The sequence below is a fragment of the Acartia tonsa genome, chromosome 4 (assembly GCF_053477335.1).
Source record: "Acartia tonsa isolate MP-2025a chromosome 4, ASM5347733v1, whole genome shotgun sequence".
Classification (NCBI taxonomy): Eukaryota; Metazoa; Arthropoda; class Copepoda; order Calanoida; family Acartiidae; genus Acartia; species Acartia tonsa.
This window is the reverse complement of record NC_137263.1, coordinates 31,514,868-31,533,269: the sequence shown is the minus strand read 5'-3', so window position 1 is coordinate 31,533,269 and position 18,402 is coordinate 31,514,868. Positions and strand designations below refer to the sequence as shown.

General features: G+C 30.8%; 1 protein-coding gene and 1 pseudogene across 2 annotated transcripts in view; both read left to right on the top strand.

Moving 5' to 3' along the window:
• The first annotated feature begins 6,500 nt into the window (after positions 1-6,500).
• LOC145316780 (adenylate cyclase type 5-like) overlaps positions 6,501-18,402 on the top strand; it is a 77,702-nt gene continuing 65,800 nt past the window's right edge. The window contains exon 1 of the mRNA XM_080157515.1: positions 6,501-6,628. The gene's annotated coding sequence lies outside the window, so the exon portion shown is untranslated. The remainder of the gene's footprint in view (positions 6,629-18,402) is intronic.
• Positions 17,378-18,319, top strand: LOC145316781 (prefoldin subunit 2 pseudogene; annotated as a pseudogene). Its single transcript, XR_013878689.1, has one exon. The product of XR_013878689.1 is annotated as a prefoldin subunit 2 pseudogene (transcript).

The window sequence follows — 18,402 nt, the reverse complement described above, 5'->3', positions numbered from 1 at the left end:
TTAATTTAAAGCAGGTAATAAAAACTTTAAACTTTTACAAAATATACATTACTTAAATTTCATTAAAAAATTTCTAAACAAAAATATTTGATTCTGAATTTATATTGATATAGTAAAACTTTTTTTTTTATTTCAATTTTATTTATCTTTATTTTCTATAGTTATATATTCCCTATATCCTAGATTGAAGCCAAAGTAGCAAATAACATTACCGGCACGCCTCGCGCGCTGCAACTAGGAGCTGCTAAGGGTTGCTGGCCCATGTAATCAATAAATATTTGTTTACGATGCTGGCCTATTCAAAAGGAAAGCTCTGAATAAAGAGAACAAGGGGAGAGGGTGGAGTTATAATAGTATTTATGGATACAGAAGGGGAAGGATGTGTTAGGGAAGCCGGAAAGAACATGTCATTTAATAACCTAAATAAGATTAGGAATTTAAACACACACGTTCATATTGTTCATATTTGTATTGATTTTTTAAAATTCAAGTAAATAACAACATTGTGAATTTAACCATTTATCGGGCTTCATAATTCTTATATTAAAGAATAACAGGATGTCTATCTGTTTGTATCTATGTGTATGTATGTATGAAAAGATCTCGCTCACCAATGGACTGACATGATTCTCCTTCACATTAAAAGCATCTTGTTAAACTATTTTGGGGGAAGGTGCTAGTACCGCCACATTGCCAAGATAAATCGCTCAAATGCATTACATTTACTTTTGGTTTATATTAAAACTTTAGGCTTTACTACAATGCAAAATACGGTCATGAGCACATAAATAGGTCTTAGATCGTATCCTTTGGCCGAAAATGAAATGTTTTGAAAAGTCGAGTTTTAAACAGAAACAAGCAATCGATTTTAAAATTTAAAATAAAAGTTAAAATCATAACTATCATTTTTTATTTTAAAATGTCATATCTTTAGTATCTATTATTTGCCTATTTCACTTTGTATATCCGTCGTCCGTAACGCTAGGGTTAAGATGTGATTTTCGCCCTCTATTTTAGATTGACTGCTGATTTTTTCGGATCTGCTACGAAAGATAAATATCTTTTTATGTAAAGGTTTATAAGTGCACACTTTAAATAATTGGGATGTGACGAGGTAAAACCAACACCTTTATTAATTCAGTTGTGAAAAAAACATAGACGTCCAAGGGGGGGGGGTTAACGATTTTGGGGGTGACCCCCAAAATTTTTTTCATTTTACCCCTCCCCCCCCCATTTAAAATTTACCCCTACCCTGGGGGTGCCGTAGGCAACCCCAACCATTTAGGAGGGGGTATTTACCCCCCCCAAACAATTTTGGGGGGGTAAATACCCCCCCAAAAATAAAAAAAATCTCTAATAAAAAAAAATTTTGCGCGCTTCGTGCGCATTTTTAATACTAAATATTTAATAAAATTTTAATTAACCCCCCACAAAAATTTTACCCAGGGGGTAAATTTTGGGGGGGGGGTGGTAAACTAAATTTACCCCTGCCAACAGATTTCAGGGGGGGTAATTACCCCCCTAAGCAAATTTTACCCTCGGGGTAAAAATTTTGGGGGGGGGTAAAAAAAATTTGCGGCGCGCTTCGCGCGCCATTTTACCCCCCCCAAAAACGAATTACCCCCCCCTTAAAAATTTTTGGATCTACTGCAGTTCACGGTAAAATATTGCTGGTAACGAATATTGCTAAAAAATTATTATTTTTAAAGGCTGCTAGCTGCCAAACGGCTGAACGTACAGATCATGCCCGCACAAAGTTTTAAGCGGCATAAAAGGCCTACAAATAATCTGGAATAGCCATAAATCAATTATGCATAATTATCTTGCAGTGCAGAGAAATGCGCGAAAAAGACCTATTTTACGCGGTTATTCTTCAGTGAAGCTTTCCCTGTGCATCATTGGATCTTGTCTATTCCAGATTATTTGTAGGTCTCCTTATGCCGCTTAAAATGGTGTGCGGGTATGATCTGTACGTTCAGCCGTTTGGCAGCTAGCAGCCTTTAAAATTCATAAATTTCTAGCAATATTCGTTACCAGCAATATTTTACCGTGAACTGCAGTAGATCCAAAATTTTTACCACCCCCCCCCCAAAAAAAAGCTTGGACGCCACTGGAAAAAAATATACATATATTTTTCATTTTGTTTTATGGGACGACTTGAAAGGTTGGACGAGGATGAAAACCTTTTTAAAACGCTATAAAGGAGAGCCATTTTGGTCGAGTCTAGAACTTAGGAGGATCTTCAGTTACAGAAAAATAAGATTAAGAAAACCATTGCATTAGCACCAGACATATAAAAGGATACACAGACAAACACAAACACTTACAGAGTAGCATCGCGTTTGAAAAGGGGAAAATAATGAATAAGGTTGTAAATTAGTTAATTTTATGCTATCCTAACTAGGATTAATTTAAAGAATGAATTTGTTCATTTTTCTCTCAAAATCCATCAAAATCTTATTTTACATTTTATTAATAGGGGTGCTAGATCGATTTCTAGATTTTTAGGTTTTCTATTGTTTTCTCAATTCCTATTCAAAATTTACGGCTGAAATTATCAGGGATTGAATATGCTAATAGTCTACATATTTCCATCAAGTTTCATTAAGATTTGTTAATATATTGTGGTGCTAGATCGATTCCTAGATTTTAAATTTTTCGTGATTTAAAAGTTGCGTGATTTTGAAGTTTTCGTCATTTCCCTATTACATCAATTATATAGGATGACACTGGTATATGGTAAATATATTCATAATATACATTCACAATTTCTGAGCTTCGCTACTTATGGATGCTGTCATCCTTGTTATTATACAAACGGAATATCTAGAGATCGATAGTCCAATCGAGTTATAATTACAATGGTTCAGGATTGAATCTTGATAACATTCTTTTACAGAATTTACTCAAAAAACTAAGTCGGTCATAACTAAACTTATGGATGAAAAACGAATAATCCTTTTATAATACAAATGGCAATTTTCTTAATATTGAATATGGGCTCAAATATTTTGAGGAAAAACCGTCATGCTGCTTATTTAATGTTAGTTTAGGTTATATAAGGAGAAAATACATTTATTGTATGATGTAATCCCGTTAAGTGAACAGCACAACTTTTTTTTATTATTTTGATAAATTCTTACGTAAAAAATAAAAATATAGATTATTTACTAAGTATATTTGCGATAACTTTTATTTAATGAAATCTTCCAATTTTTAACATGTACAAAACGGCCTGCTTAATTGCTTCAAGATCCATGTCAGATCTATATAGGAAATAAATGTCTATAAACGAGCTCAAGTTTTCCAAGGAATATTTGTTTAAAACTCATAGTGCTCCAATAATCCATAATAAACTCTCATTGCCCAGAACGATAAGACCCATTATTTTACTTTATTAAAAATAAATTCCTTTTTTAATTTCATGTTGCTATTTACCTTATATCAATGTACATTTAATTTCTAATCATAAAAAAGAACATAGACGTCCAAGGGGGGGGGGTGGTAACGATTTTGGGGGTGACCCCCAAAATTTTTTTCATTTTACCCCTCCCCCCCCCATTTGAAATTTACCCCTACCCTGGGGGTGCCGTAGGCAACCCCAACCATTTAGGAGGGGGTATTTACCCCCCCCAAACAATTTTGGGGGTGTAAATACCCCCCCAAAAATAAAAAAATCTCTAATAAAAAAAAATTTTGCGCGCTTCATGCGCATTTTTAATACTAAATATTTAATAAAATTTTAATTAACCCCCCACAAAAATTTTACCCAGGGGGTAAATTTTGGGGGGGGGGTAAACTAAATTTACCCCTGCCAACAGATTTCAGGGGGGGTAATTACCCCCCTAAGCAAATTTTACCCTCGGGGTAAAAATTTTGGGGGGGGGTAAAAAAAATTTGCGGCGCGCTTCGCGCACCATTTTACCCCCCCAAAAAACAAATTACCCCCCCCTTAAAAATTTTTGGATCTACTGCAGTTCACGGTAAAATATTGCTGGTAACGAATATTGCTAAAAAATTATTATTTTTAAAGGCTGCTAGCTGCCAAACGGCTGAACGTACAGATCATGCCCGCACAAAGTTTTAAGCGGCATAAAAGGCCTACAAATAATCTGGAATAGCCATAAATCAATTATGCATAATTATCTTGCAGTGCAGAGAAATGCGCAAAAAAGACCTATTTTACGCGGTTATTCTTCAGTGAAGCTTTCCCTGTGCATCATTGGATCTTGTCTATTCCAGATTATTTGTAGGTCTCCTTATGCCGCTTAAAATGGTGTGCGGGTATGATCTGTACGTTCAGCCGTTTGGCAGCTAGCAGCCTTTAAAATTCATAAATTTCTAGCAATATTCGTTACCAGCAATATTTTACCGTGAACTGCAGTAGATCCAAAATTTTTACCACCCCCCCCCCCCAAAAAAAAAGCTTGGACGCCACTGGAAAAAAATATACATATATTTTTCATTTTGTTTTATGGGACGACTTGAAAGGTTGGACGAGGATGAAAACCTTTTTAAAACGCTATAAAGGAGAGCCATTTTGGTCGAGTCTAGAACTTAGGAGGATCTTCAGTTACAGAAAAATAAGATTAAGAAAACCATTGCATTAGCACCAGACATATAAAAGGATACACAGACAAACACAAACACTTACAGAGTAGCATCGCGTTTGAAAAGGGGAAAATAATGAATAAGGTTGTAAATTAGTTAATTTTATGCTATCCTAACTAGGATTAATTTAAAGAATGAATTTGTTCATTTTTCTCTCAAAATCCATCAAAATCTTATTTTACATTTTATTAATAGGGGTGCTAGATCGATTTCTAGATTTTTAGGTTTTCTATTGTTTTCTCAATTCCTATTCAAAATTTACGGCTGAAATTATCAGGGATTGAATATGCTAATAGTCTACATATTTCCATCAAGTTTCATTAAGATTTGTTTATATATTGTGGTGCTAGATCGATTCCTAGATTTTAAATTTTTTGTGATTTAAAAGTTGCGTGATTTTGAAGTTTTCGTCATTTCCCTATTACATCAAATATATAGGATGACACTGGTATATGGTAAATATATTCATAATATACATTCACAATTTCTGAGCTTCGCTACTTATGGATGCTGTCATCCTTGTTATTATACAAACGGAATATCTAGAGATCGATAGTCCAATTGAGTTATAATTACAATGGTTCAGGATTGAATCTTGATATCATTCTTTTACAGAATTTACTCAAAAAACTAAGTCGGTCATAACTAAACTTATGGATGAAAAAGGAATAATCCTTTTATAATACAAATGGCAATTTCCTTAATATTGAATATGGGCTCAAATATTTTGAGGAAAAACCGTCATGCTGCTTATTTAATGTTAGTTTAGGTTATATAAGGAGAAAATACATTTATTGTATGATGTAATCCCGTTAAGTGAACAGCACAACTTTTTTTTATTATTTTGATAAATTCTTACGTAAAAAATAAAAATATAGATTATTTACTAAGTATATTTGCGATAACTTTTATTTAATGAAATCTTCCAATTTTTAACATGTACAAAACGGCCTGCTTAATTGCTTCAAGATCCATGTCAGATCTATAAACGAGCTCAAGTTTTCCTAGGAATATTTGTTTAAAACTCATAGTGCTCCAATAATCCATAATAAACTCTCATTGCCCAGAACGATAAGACCCATTATTTTACTTTATTAAAAATAAATTCCTTTTTTAATTTCATGTTGCTATTTACCTTATATCAATGTACATTTAATTTCTAATCATAAAAAAGAAAATTTAGATTTATAATATAATAAATTTAAGAAAACTCTATTTTAAAAGAATTCGATTGTGGCGACACTTTGTGTGTTCAAATATTAAACTAAAATTGTAATCATCATCATTAACCCTTTGGTGATGGTAATGTAAAGAAAAAAATATAATTTAAAAAATCTTTTTAAAATCATTTAGATTATTAAATATTTACTTTCTTTAGGAAAATAGATTTATTGAGAAATAGATATGCATATAGAAAACTAGCCAATAGGGAGATAATTATATCGAGCCAACTCTAGTATCAAATATTTAAGATATACGAGAAACAATATAGTAGGTGATATAAAGAGAAAATATGCGGGAAGGGGCAGAGGTGGTGGGGAGCGGGTGAAAGAAGAGAGTTTTGTTATGATATTAGATGTGGTAACTAGGTAACCAAAATTATTCATACACCTAGAGTTACATTCACTCTTTATCAGATAACATAGTATAAGCTAACAAATAATAGTTATAAATTTAAAAAAAAACTGTGATCATTTTGTACACTTGTTAGGATCATATTTATTTAATAAAACAAAAAATAATTCTGCAAACTATCGGTTTTAAAAAACTGCAATAAAAATAAATTTGTCATTTGAACACTTCCAATTAAAATTGAAAATGTTCAAGTACTTGTTTAAATGTAAAAATGGATGATTAATTCCCATATGAAATAAATAATTCTTTTTTTCAGCGTAAAACATAAAAATCTATCAAAAAAGTGAAAAGTGAAAACTAAAAATGTGAACTGTATGAGGAATGAAGATGAGGTTTGGTCCAATATTTAGTTTGATCATCATCAGATTGTTGAATCAAATAGGTAATGAATTATCTTTCACTATAAATCAATTTTCTGCTTTTTTTTCTCTCGCATTTTGATACGATAAAGATTTATTCTCTCTCTGGTCGCAATAAAAACGAATTGCCCCAGACTTACACTACACACTCAAGCCAATGAATCCGTTCTTGCGCCTGTCTGCAACCCTTGAATATAAATAATGTGTTATAGTTACATGGCCCTCTTTTCAAATTAGATCAATCGCTAAATAAGGTATAACCAACAAGCAAAATAAATCTAAAATAATATTTGGGGGGCAAATGGAGAGGTCGTCAATTTTACGATGTGTTACCCCCCCAACGACAGCTGAAAAACACGCATAGGTTTCGTGGTTTTTTTTTCACAATTAATTTCGTTATTGGTATAAGTTGGATCAAACGGATCAGAATAAAAAAGTACGATTCTATTGCATAGTAATTATGTCTACATAGGTATGTACCCACTTACTGCACCCGGCCGAACTCTAAACCCCTGATGGGGACTTAAACCTTGCGGTATCCTAACAGTAACCATTTAGATAGGTCAATTTTCAAATTATATCCTTGCATTAAGTAAGTATTTTACACTAATACAGAAGGCAAAAACCGCTAATTGTATAGTTATTAAAAGCATTACAAACTTCAGGTACAAAACTAAGCTTACTTCAGTATTGTATAACTGGAGTGTAACATATTAGACAAACTACAGTGTGTTTTTTTATGAGAACTTTTTTGAAAGCAATTTTACCCCACTTATAGTTATCAGAATTTAATGATAAATGGCTTATTTTCTTCGTTTTTTAAGGGAAATTATGAAACAACCAAAAAAAATTACAGTTTTTGTTGAAAAAGTACAGTAAAGTTGAAAATTAAAAACTTAGGTGTCAACATCTAAAAATGGTTTTAGCGCATTTTTCTTATGTTCAAATATTCTACCTTTTGCAAGAATGGCTGCAAAACGCTTCAAAGTTGAGATATAGAGCTATAAATTTATACAGATACTATTGGGGACATGTACAAGAATAGGTCAAAGTTTGAAGGCCATATCTCAATCAGGGAGAAAGTACTGGCCCCCCAAAGTCGACTACTGAAAATCCAATTTTTATCTTGCAAAGGGTAGAAGATTTGAGCATAAGAAAAATGCGCTAAAACCATTTTTAGATGTTGTCACCTAAGTTTTTAATTTTCAACTTTATTGTACTTTTTCATCAAAAACTGTAAATTTTTTTGGTTGTTTCATAATTTCCCTTAAAAAACGAAGAAAATAAGCCATTAATCATTAAAATCTGATAATTATAAGTGGGGTAAAATTGCTTTCAAAAAAGTTCTCATAAAAAAAACACACTGTATATGATCGTCTATTCTTAATTTCCATGTCATGCACCAGACTTACCATCTGTCTTTTCTGTCTTGATTTGATGCAAAAAAAAACTGTTAAAGCAATTTATGTATTTACTAAAATATTGATTGAGTGTGTAGTAAGATCTCGTAAACAGGTAGACCAATTGGTTTTAGGCTGTCTAGAGGCGTAACCGCTAGTACGATAAAAAGTATTTTGCTGGGACAACACCTAAAAGAAAAGCAAAAGAGAAAAATTCAAAGTTTTTTTGTTTAATTTGCATTATATTGTGAAGAGTTTGAAAGTAAAATAAGTTTAGATTAATGACTTAAACTTTTCAGTCTAAAAATATTCCATACTCTTAATTTAGGTTTCTTGCTGTAAAGTGCAATAATGGACTAGTAATTTTAATATTTACCTTTTTTTAGAACCTGGTATTAGTGTCGGACTGATTATGACGTAACAAAAAAAAATTAGCCAATGAGAGGACATTATTGACCAATGGTAAAATTCATAGTAGCCTCTCATTGGCTATTTTTTTTGTTACGTCATAATCAGTCCGACACTAATACCGGGTTCCTTTTTTTATAAGTAGAGTATATCCGCTAGTCCGCCTGTCGGACCTCCTGTCAGACCAAATAACTTACATTTTGTTTGTTGGTAGATTTTTAAAACATAAAAATAAAATTAAGAAAGTAGGCTTGTTTTTGTATGTTTCTTTATGGACTTTATTGCTCTTGATAACCCGCGACCCAGGCTCAACTTGTAGCGCATCCTCTCGTCGTCGGGGAGATGATAGGCTTAAATCTCAGATTAACAACGCGTCATAACCTAAAGCCGTTAAAAATGGTTTATCGTACTGCTTATGGCAGGTGCGCAACATTAATATTTAGAGTAGGGAGAATGCCTTGAACCAAAACAGGCGCAACTCATTACTTACTATGTACAGTTAGGACTTCCAGTCAAGGGTCGTGCATCAAAGAGTTTGTTGTGGGATTTATGTTACTTAAACTAATACCTCGGGTGTTTGGACAGAAAAGGAGATATTTGGCTCACCTTAGTTATCCTAAGTTGTTGGACTTGACGTTAGAGTGTCAAGGACAGCTGCTTCGTCCGTATAGGATATCAAAGTATCTAGTCCTTACAGAAAAAAAGTTTTAAAAAAATGAATTGTTATATTTCTCATATAAATCCATGTTTAGTTTATCCTTTCTTGTTTAATACATTACACCAAAAAAATAAAGTATACAATCTAAAACTGTATACATGTTACTAAAACGCACAAGAGCTTACTTATATATAAACATTTTTAGAAGCGAAGCTATCTGTCTGTCAGTCTGTTCATCACGCTATTAAAGCTAGACCTCTGATTCTGCTTGTTAACATTCCCATAATTATGGAACACATTTTAATTTTAGTATATAACATCCATAGTAGCCCGACTGCTTGAAGACGTGTATAACAGCATTAATTTATTTTACTGATTTCAGCCTATCATTGCTGTTTTTTGGTCTGATTTAAATTTTTTTGTGGGTAATAGTATCAAAATTATATATATCGTCGTTCTAAGGTTTTTTTTGTTTTATAATATATGAAAGGACAAGTATAGCTTTATTTTCGATTATTTCACTTATTTTTGATTACATCTACTGCTATTTAAGATTAATTGCTAAATTTTTTAGCGGTTTCATTTCCAAAGAGTATCCAGTATATGACTTACTTTGTCTGCTAGTCCAAGCAACAAAAAAAGATAAAAATATTTTTGATGAAGGTTTCGTGATTTTTTATCATTCTTAATATTTTTTATTCTTATGTATTTTCTCTTCGTCATTTCTTTTATTATATCCATTAAACTATTATTTACATTGTTCGTTTGTAAATCCACGTTTGTTTGTGCTACTTATGGATGTTGTTATCCTTGTTTCAATATTTTTGACCCATAATTTACAAGAATTAAAATCGCGCAACCTCTCCGATTATAAAGAAAAACCACCTGAACATTTGAAGGAAGCAATTAACATTTACTTTTTTTAAAGGTTAGGGCTGAAAAAATATTATAGAAAAGACACACATAAAATTAACTTATTTAGAATTATTACTTCAATAATATGGCTATTTATTACAAAAGAACAAAATTTAATTGTTTGTCTTGATAAGTGTGTAATTATTGATGAACATTGAAAAATGAACAAATTATTGAAGTAAAAAGAATTGAACTTGCTTATTGTCACCAAAACATAAAAATTCCTTATTCTCACGGCCGTCAGATATCCTTTGACAATCTAGCACTCTTTAATTAACTTAAAAGAATATGCCTTGATTCTAAAAATCAAAGCTGCAACCAACCAGACGCTATTTAACCCATAATGAAAGGCTCATGTTATTTCTTGAAAAAAACTTTTATCTGCAAAGATCTTGCTTTATTTACCTATGATTTAAAAGAATAGATTGGTTGTTTGTAATGATATATATTAGATCGGGTGTGCAATAATCGACGCATAAACAGGAATTTCTTACATGCATAGCCAATAAGCTTAATGCCTAGAAATAAATATTCCGTAATTTCAGCTTTTTCTTTCAAAACTATCCACAGTTGATTAAATTTGGTCAAAATTGGTACAGCTGCTGAGTGTTTCATATTAGTCAAAATAGACACAAATAAACAAGGATGACAACATCCATAAACGCGAAGCTCATAAATTGGAGGACAAACGAACATTAACACTTGTAGAGTGTCAGAACTGAATAAGCAGAATATTAATGCATAAATCTTTAAAATAAATTTAAGTAAATTTGTTGCAAAACTGCTTAAATACATGATACTGTTTAAGGACATACTTACATTTTAAAGACTTTATTCTAGAGATGCTTCGCTTATAACATTGTACCTTGTTGTAATATGAATCAGTAATAGTATACCAAACATCAAATGAATCGGATAATTTTAATATACAAAAATTTCTGGTCAAAAAAGTAAAATATCAGCATCTTTTAAATGGACGTACAAACGTTCTGGTAACGATTTTAGAGTTGCAGCACTTTCTAAGTCGTACCTAATAAGAATCATCCTGCAAAGTTTGAAATCGATGGGAAAATTCTAACCTGTTTAAATTAAGTAAAAGAGCTAACCGTAACAAACGTACGGACGGACGGAAAAACCTACCATAATTATAGAAAAGCTTCGCTTTTAAAAATGGAGTTTATATGACTTTATTCAAGTTAGAAAATGCACAGTTTATTTCAAATAGCAATAATTTGCAGCTTATAACAAAATAAAAAGTAAAAAGAATATGTGGAAGTGATGTTTCACCTTTATATAGCATTAGATAACCTTCAATTTGTTTCTAAACTAAAACAAATTTATTTTTGTTTATTTGATTTGAGGGGATATAGAGTGTATATAAATAGTATTAGTATGAGTCTAGTCTAGTCTTCATAATAGCAATTTTTTAGTAGCCAAGTTAGACTATTATCAGAAATGTGATTTCTCGTCTGATTTTTAAGGTAAAAGGTTGATTTTTTGGATGAAGATTTCTTGTATTATTAAGAATTCTGTATATAATTTCCTTGTTCCGTTTGCCTGTCGTTCATGCTACAAAAATATACAAATGCATATATATATTATGGAAAGAACAAGGTACTGTATGACAAGCGAAGCATATTATATTCAAGTCCTACACGCGTGAGAATGTCCGAAAACAGTATAGTGTATTTTAATGATATTTATCATATTGATATTCAAATTTATTTAGACTTTTATAAGCTAATATTCTGACACTCTACAAGTGTTTATGTTTGTTTGTTATACCTTCTAGTTTTAGTGTTTTCTTTTATGAATGTTTTCATCCTTGTTTAAATATTTTCTTATCAGGATATGCTTTTTAATTTTAGTTGATTTTACAACACACTCTTTTTGCAGTAGGAGTTTAAACATGTTGTGTTTATACTATCAAAATATTTAGGAAATTTCTTATGTTTGAAAATATTCATCATTTATCATTAGATAGAATGCTTTTTATGACCCCATCTAGGCTTATTTTAAATTCAAGCTGAAATTGAAATAAAGAAAGTTTATGGAATATCAATTAATTAAAAATGAACGCCTTTTTTAGCCTTTTATTTACTCCTATCACTAAAATGCGGAAAATCTATTTCTTATGATATCTTGTTCAATTCAATTTCAAATTTTCCTTCCTTTTGTTCAAGATATGCGTAAAACTTCTTATATCAAAACTCAAAAAATATGTTAATTGGATTGTTTTTAAATATTTTTATAATTTCTTCAATTCTAAGACATATCAAAAATTGGAATGTTTATCTCGAAGCTTTTCTATAATTAGGGTCTGTACGTCCGTGTGTACATAATAGTTAGTAAGCTATTCGTTAATTTAGGCATGTTAAAAATCCATAAATTCATAGTTTATTTTGCATGTTGTTCTATAGATTTTCAATTTTAGTTATTGCTTCCTGTAACAATTAGGTACGATGTATTTTTCCTATGATATATTCACCCTATTCATCTGATTTGGAACAATGATTTCTAGGACGACGAGGTAAATATTTTAAGCTATTTCTAATAAAGTCCTAAAATTGCAAGTATAACATAAAATAGAATCTTGTATTTAAGCAATCTTGCAACAAGTTTATTAAGTAATTATCTTTATACTTTTAAATTGATATTCTGATTATTAAGTTTTGACACTCTACAAGTGTTAATGTTCGTTTGTTCTATCGTTTTTATGGATGTGGTCATCTTTCTTTAAGTTCTCGCTTAATCGTAATTAAAAGACGCTAGAAGCTGTATTTGCTGCTGCTATGTCAAATGAGTGACATTAATTTGTAAAAAGCGAATGTCTTTGATAAAAACAGTGCAACTTATTATTATCCACAGTTTTTTTCTTCAAATAGTTGGTTGTCTGCATTAGTTTGAATGTCATTCATTGCCTTAAGAATTACTATAAAGTTCTGGCCCTAAGTTGTTTCCAACCGTCTTCAGAGGATTAGGGTAGGGACGACGTAAATAGTTTTTTGAAACTAAAAAGTTTTTATTCCTTTTAAAGGAAATTTAAAAGTCAACAAAATAAACTCACAAATCCTTAGAGTGAAAGTACAAATACTATATGTTGCACAATATTTCTTAACATTGAGATAAAACAGTCTTGTTTTGCGGTCAAAAACTTTTAAACAGGACATTTCTATTTTTTTTACGGACAAAAAACTTGAGTTTAGAATAGATACGCGTCTAAAAATAGCATTGACGCTTTTACTTTAGGAGGATTAAATTTAGGATTCAAAATATATAAAGGAACAATTATTTAAAATCAATTTATAACATAATTTATAAATGTGTTATATTTATTAATCATATTTATTTGGACTATGAAATTTTTATTTTAAATAAATATAATCCTCCCGATTATTAGGAAAGATTGAGTAAACGGGCGGAGTGTTGTTAGTTGGGTATTCCTTGGGGGGTTACAATAAAGAATGCGACGTAAAGAGACGGTACTTATTAGGCCTATATAGAGGCTCAATATTAGATTAAATTTTATAGAATACATTCCATGTAATTTTTGATGTGTAGCACTTATCAAGTTATCCTATTAATAAAGGTGAACGATGTTATTTTATATCTTTATGTCCGTTAGTAAAGTTCTATTAAGCTGCTGGTATTGGGTACTCATATTTACATGGAAGCTTTTAATGGGTCCCATATGATTAGATAAATTATCATTAAACAATTCCGTCCCAATATTTTTTTCTCTTTACATCTTGCATTAAAATTTGCTCAACAGGGCGAAACACAGCCTAGGTTCCTTTCATAACTAACTTTAAAATACTAAAATTATAATTAATAAATAACAAAAGAGCTGAAATAAATAAGTAAATATTTATCAAATGCAAATTTAAATTCTAATAGATTGCTGTAAGATTTTAGTGTACAATATTGTGAAACTTTAGACTGCAGTTGCTGTAGTTCTAAACTTCATTTTTCTATGTCTCGTACGGAGATGCTGCAAAGGATTACTTAAACTATGGGGTGTAGGGGGGGGGGGGAGATAAGGGCCTAAAAAGATGAAGTGCTTAAAGGAGAGAGAGATAGTGTGTGTTTGAGAGAGAGAGAGAGAGATAATAGTTAAAAAGCTAAAGAGAGTGAGACAGAGAAGAATAGGGAAAGGGCTAGACTGACTTATACACTGAGAGGGGGAGAGGACGTGAGTGCAGAAATCGTTGGGGAAGACTGCGAGGTTTTCACTGATATGGAATATGGAGGCCATGAACATAATATTAGTTTTGCTCCAACCAGTTCAATGATCAGCGTAGCTCAGTCAAGTAAACATACACACACACACGTGATTAGTTTCTGTTTAGAAACATTTATATATATGGATTTGAGTCAGTGTTAATATTGACATGTTTACGGTTAATTATAAATTGTGAAGGTTATATGTTAAATATATCAATTAATGTTTATGTTTATAAATAAAACATGCGGGCTGAAAATAAGATATAAATCATCCGAATTTTGTAGACTCAATAGTTTGGGATGAATGTAACAAGATTTAATGAATTCAACCAATGTTTCTTCTTTTCTATCCCAATAATGTATGTACTTCATTTTGGGCCTTGCCCAATTCGTACTTTGGCCTGGTTGCACTTTTTTCGAAGCATTTTTTATGTTTTTTTTTGTATTATAGAGAACTTTCAGATGATGAAATAGGACACATAAGAAAAAAAAGTCAAAACATTTACCTTTATTTGGAATTTAAAATCGTTTTTTTGTGTTTCAATTAATCTTTATAAATATCCTTTTTAATTGTCATTTTGTAGAATTTTAATAGACAAAATCGTAATCTAAACAAAAATAAAATAAATTTTCAACCAATTCAAAAGTAAAACTAATTATTGATAGTAGGAAAATTAAATTCTATTCACTATTGTGTCCAATTATTTTTATAACCAATTTAACAACTATTATTTTGACCATGGAAAAAGTAGAAATTATATAAAAAAAAAAACGTTCTATCTTACTAGGTATTTTACACAGTTTTTAGAAGCGGTTTAATCTTAATCTAAAATTTAGTATTTTAATATCTGAAAGGCTTTTTAGAGAATTGTGAATATATGAACTTTTAGCAATTATTTTTAAAAAAATTATTCTTGTAAGAATATACTATCCTTGTAAGCTTTAACTATGATTTGCTACTCAATCGCAAACTACACTGTAACACTTACCCTACAGAGGAACAAAAATTACGAACCAGAGTATTAAAAACTACCTTCTAGCGTATTGAATTTTATTCCATAGAGAGTATTAGATAATACTATAAAATGCACATTCTTTATTTAGTAATACATATTACTCCATAGAAAACTAAGTAATACTCAATACAGTATTGGAATCTTCCTTATATCGTAATGAGGTTTTTTTGCTAGAACGTATGGGATGATGCTAAACAGTAATGAAATGAATTTATAGTATTATCTGATGCTAAATTTAAAAAAAAAATTTAACAGTGCAGTGTATTAAAACATATAAAGAAGTAATGATGGACATAATTTTATTTATATGCATTGCTTATTAACAAATTGTAATAATGGTAAAAATTAGTATGAAATGTATGAAAAGTAAATAGTTGAATACTGGCCAAGAACGAGTAGAACAAAAGGAAAGTTGGGACTTAATTTTCATCCGAAAGCAAGTAACATACTGTTTGGCATTATTGACTTTGCAAGGGGTAAAGCGTTATAGAACACTTTATCATAATTCTATTGGCGCTTTTTTTGGTAGCATAATAGTTATTTCTTACCATAGACACTTTTTTTGCGGATAGTAAAGGAATACTTTATTTTGTATTGTCCTCGACGGGCTATAGTCCCGGGCCAATAAAACAGGGAATAATCATGTTATTTTCTACCTAACTTTTTCTTTATAAATTGTCTTTATAAGATGCCTGATTTTTTGTATGGCTAATGCAGCGGAAGTTATTTGAATTCAAGGCCTATACTGGAGTAGTTATTTCTCGCATCGTATTATAAACATCTTTCCGCGGATATAGAATGTAATTGTACAATTGAAAGATAAAAACCAGTTTTTTAGCCCCGGGAGGCCGAAGGCACGGGCTAAAAAAACTGGTTTTAATCTTATGATTATACATTTTTATATTCGTAGAAAGCTGGATATATTACGATACTAGACATGGTTTTTTCGTATGGATGAGGACCGGTTCCTATCCACCGGATTCGAATGAATACGAGAAATATGTTTCTTATCATTTCCTTCCTAATTAATAATGAATATAAATATTTATTTGTATTATATGAATTTTAAAATGACAAAAGATAAATAATCACAATTTGTTCCTATTTTATCTACTCCTATTAATTCCTAACAATAAATATTTTTCAAAGAAACTTTAATCTCCCTCTCTCTCTCTCTCTCTCTCTCTCTCTCTCTCTCTCTCTCTCTCTCTCTCTCTCTCTATCTTCTTTATAATCTTGCATTGATACAAGGATATTACAATATAGAATAAAAACTAACCATATCACTAATTAATTATATGAATGAGACCTTGCTTTTGGTAGCTTTTATATTTATAGTTTAATTTACAACCATTGACATTGTCCTCCCTGTCAATTTAATTTCTGGTTTAAATATTTGGATGCTATTTCGAAATAAATAAAATAAAATAAAATATAAAGAATTGAAAATGAATTTGTATCCTAATTTGTTTTCTAGATTTAGGGCTTGGCAGTCGGGCAATTTTTTTAAAGAGAATCTCAGCTCAAAACCATTGTAATTCAATTTTTGAAAATTGGTGGCTTGGCTGCCGTTTCAGTTCTATTATCCACTACATTGACGGCTACATATTGTCCAACGGCTGCATTTTTAAAAAGCATTTATGATTTGATATAAAAGATCTACATAACGCGAATGCCGAGCCTCTCAATTATTAGATTTGATAGAAACAAATATTCTTCATTAGAAATTGTATTTAAATTTTAAAGAAACAATATTAGTAAATATAAAAAATAAACTAAAGTGAAACGATTTGATTTTTTTTATCAATCTATGTTCTTAAATTAACCAATATGAAAGTAATATGTGCCCAATTGTTCTAGGAATAACACAACTAAATTCCGATAAAAATTTAGTTCAAGATATTTAAAAAATCTATTTTTGAAATTACCATACGCATTTTTATATAATTACAATTATATAGTTGATAAACTTTCTAAGTTATACCTTAATGTCGAGGAAATCATCATTCAATGTTTGAAATCAATAGGGCAATTTTACATGCCTAATAAAACCATCGTGAGAACATTGACTAATAATTGGGCTAATAAAGTAAATATATCAACTACTTTATAAAAAAAATTTTTGGGTCAAATAGCAACGATCGTATTATAGAGCCAAGAAGAAATCATCCAAGGATTCCAGGCCTTGAGAAATGAACAGAGAAGCTATGCGTCCAAGATCAACGAGTTGCAGTCAGACTTGGCTGAGCACAAGATTGTCATTGAAAATTTGGAGAAGGTTGATGGAGACAGAAAGTGTTACAGAATGGTTGGCGGCGTACTGGTTGAAAGAACTGTTAAAGAAGTTGTGCCAGCTCTAGTCAATAATAGGGATAAACTGACAAAATTGATAGAGAGTTTGAACACTCAACTTGTGGACAAAGGTGCTGAAATTAATGGGTACATGGAGAAGCACAATATTCAAGTTAGAGGACAAGGTGGAAATGAAAATAAAAAGGCTGACAAGGAAGGCGAGGTTAAATCTGGCGGAGTCTTGGTTCAGTAATCACACCACATTTTCAACATTATTTTCTAACAATGCTCACAATCGAGAATTTACAATTCAGTTTTGTTATTTGTAATTTTGTTAATGTCTTTTCTGATGGGCCTATTTGTGATAATGCACTTAATTTTTTACATATTCAGTTGATCTAGTACTGTAAAATAATATTAAGGCTCCCATTCATAAGTCCAGAAGGCCATAACGATCTTGTAACCAAAAATTAAACAACTTTTCTTTTGCGATATTCGTATGAATTAACAAGAATAACTGTAATGCACATGCACACAACAAGGATGTGGTGAAACACCTGCTTATAAGTCCGACTAAAATAGTCAAGATCTTTTTTGCTTATTTTAGTTTTCAGCCTTTTTTTTCCTATTTTTATATTCAACTCTTAATTTTTATTAATAATTCTTAACCTATTAATGATAAATATTGAAAAGCTTTACAAAAAAATGCTGGAGATTTATGCGAAGGGGAGAAAATCGACTTGGACCTCTTCTTTAATCCTTGAATTTTTCAGAAAAAAAAAAAAAAAAAAAAAAAAAAAAAAAGTATTATTGTACATTTATCAGGTTTGATTGGCAATTTCTTTAGGTTTCCGCCTAATATTTGTTGGATATTAATTATATCA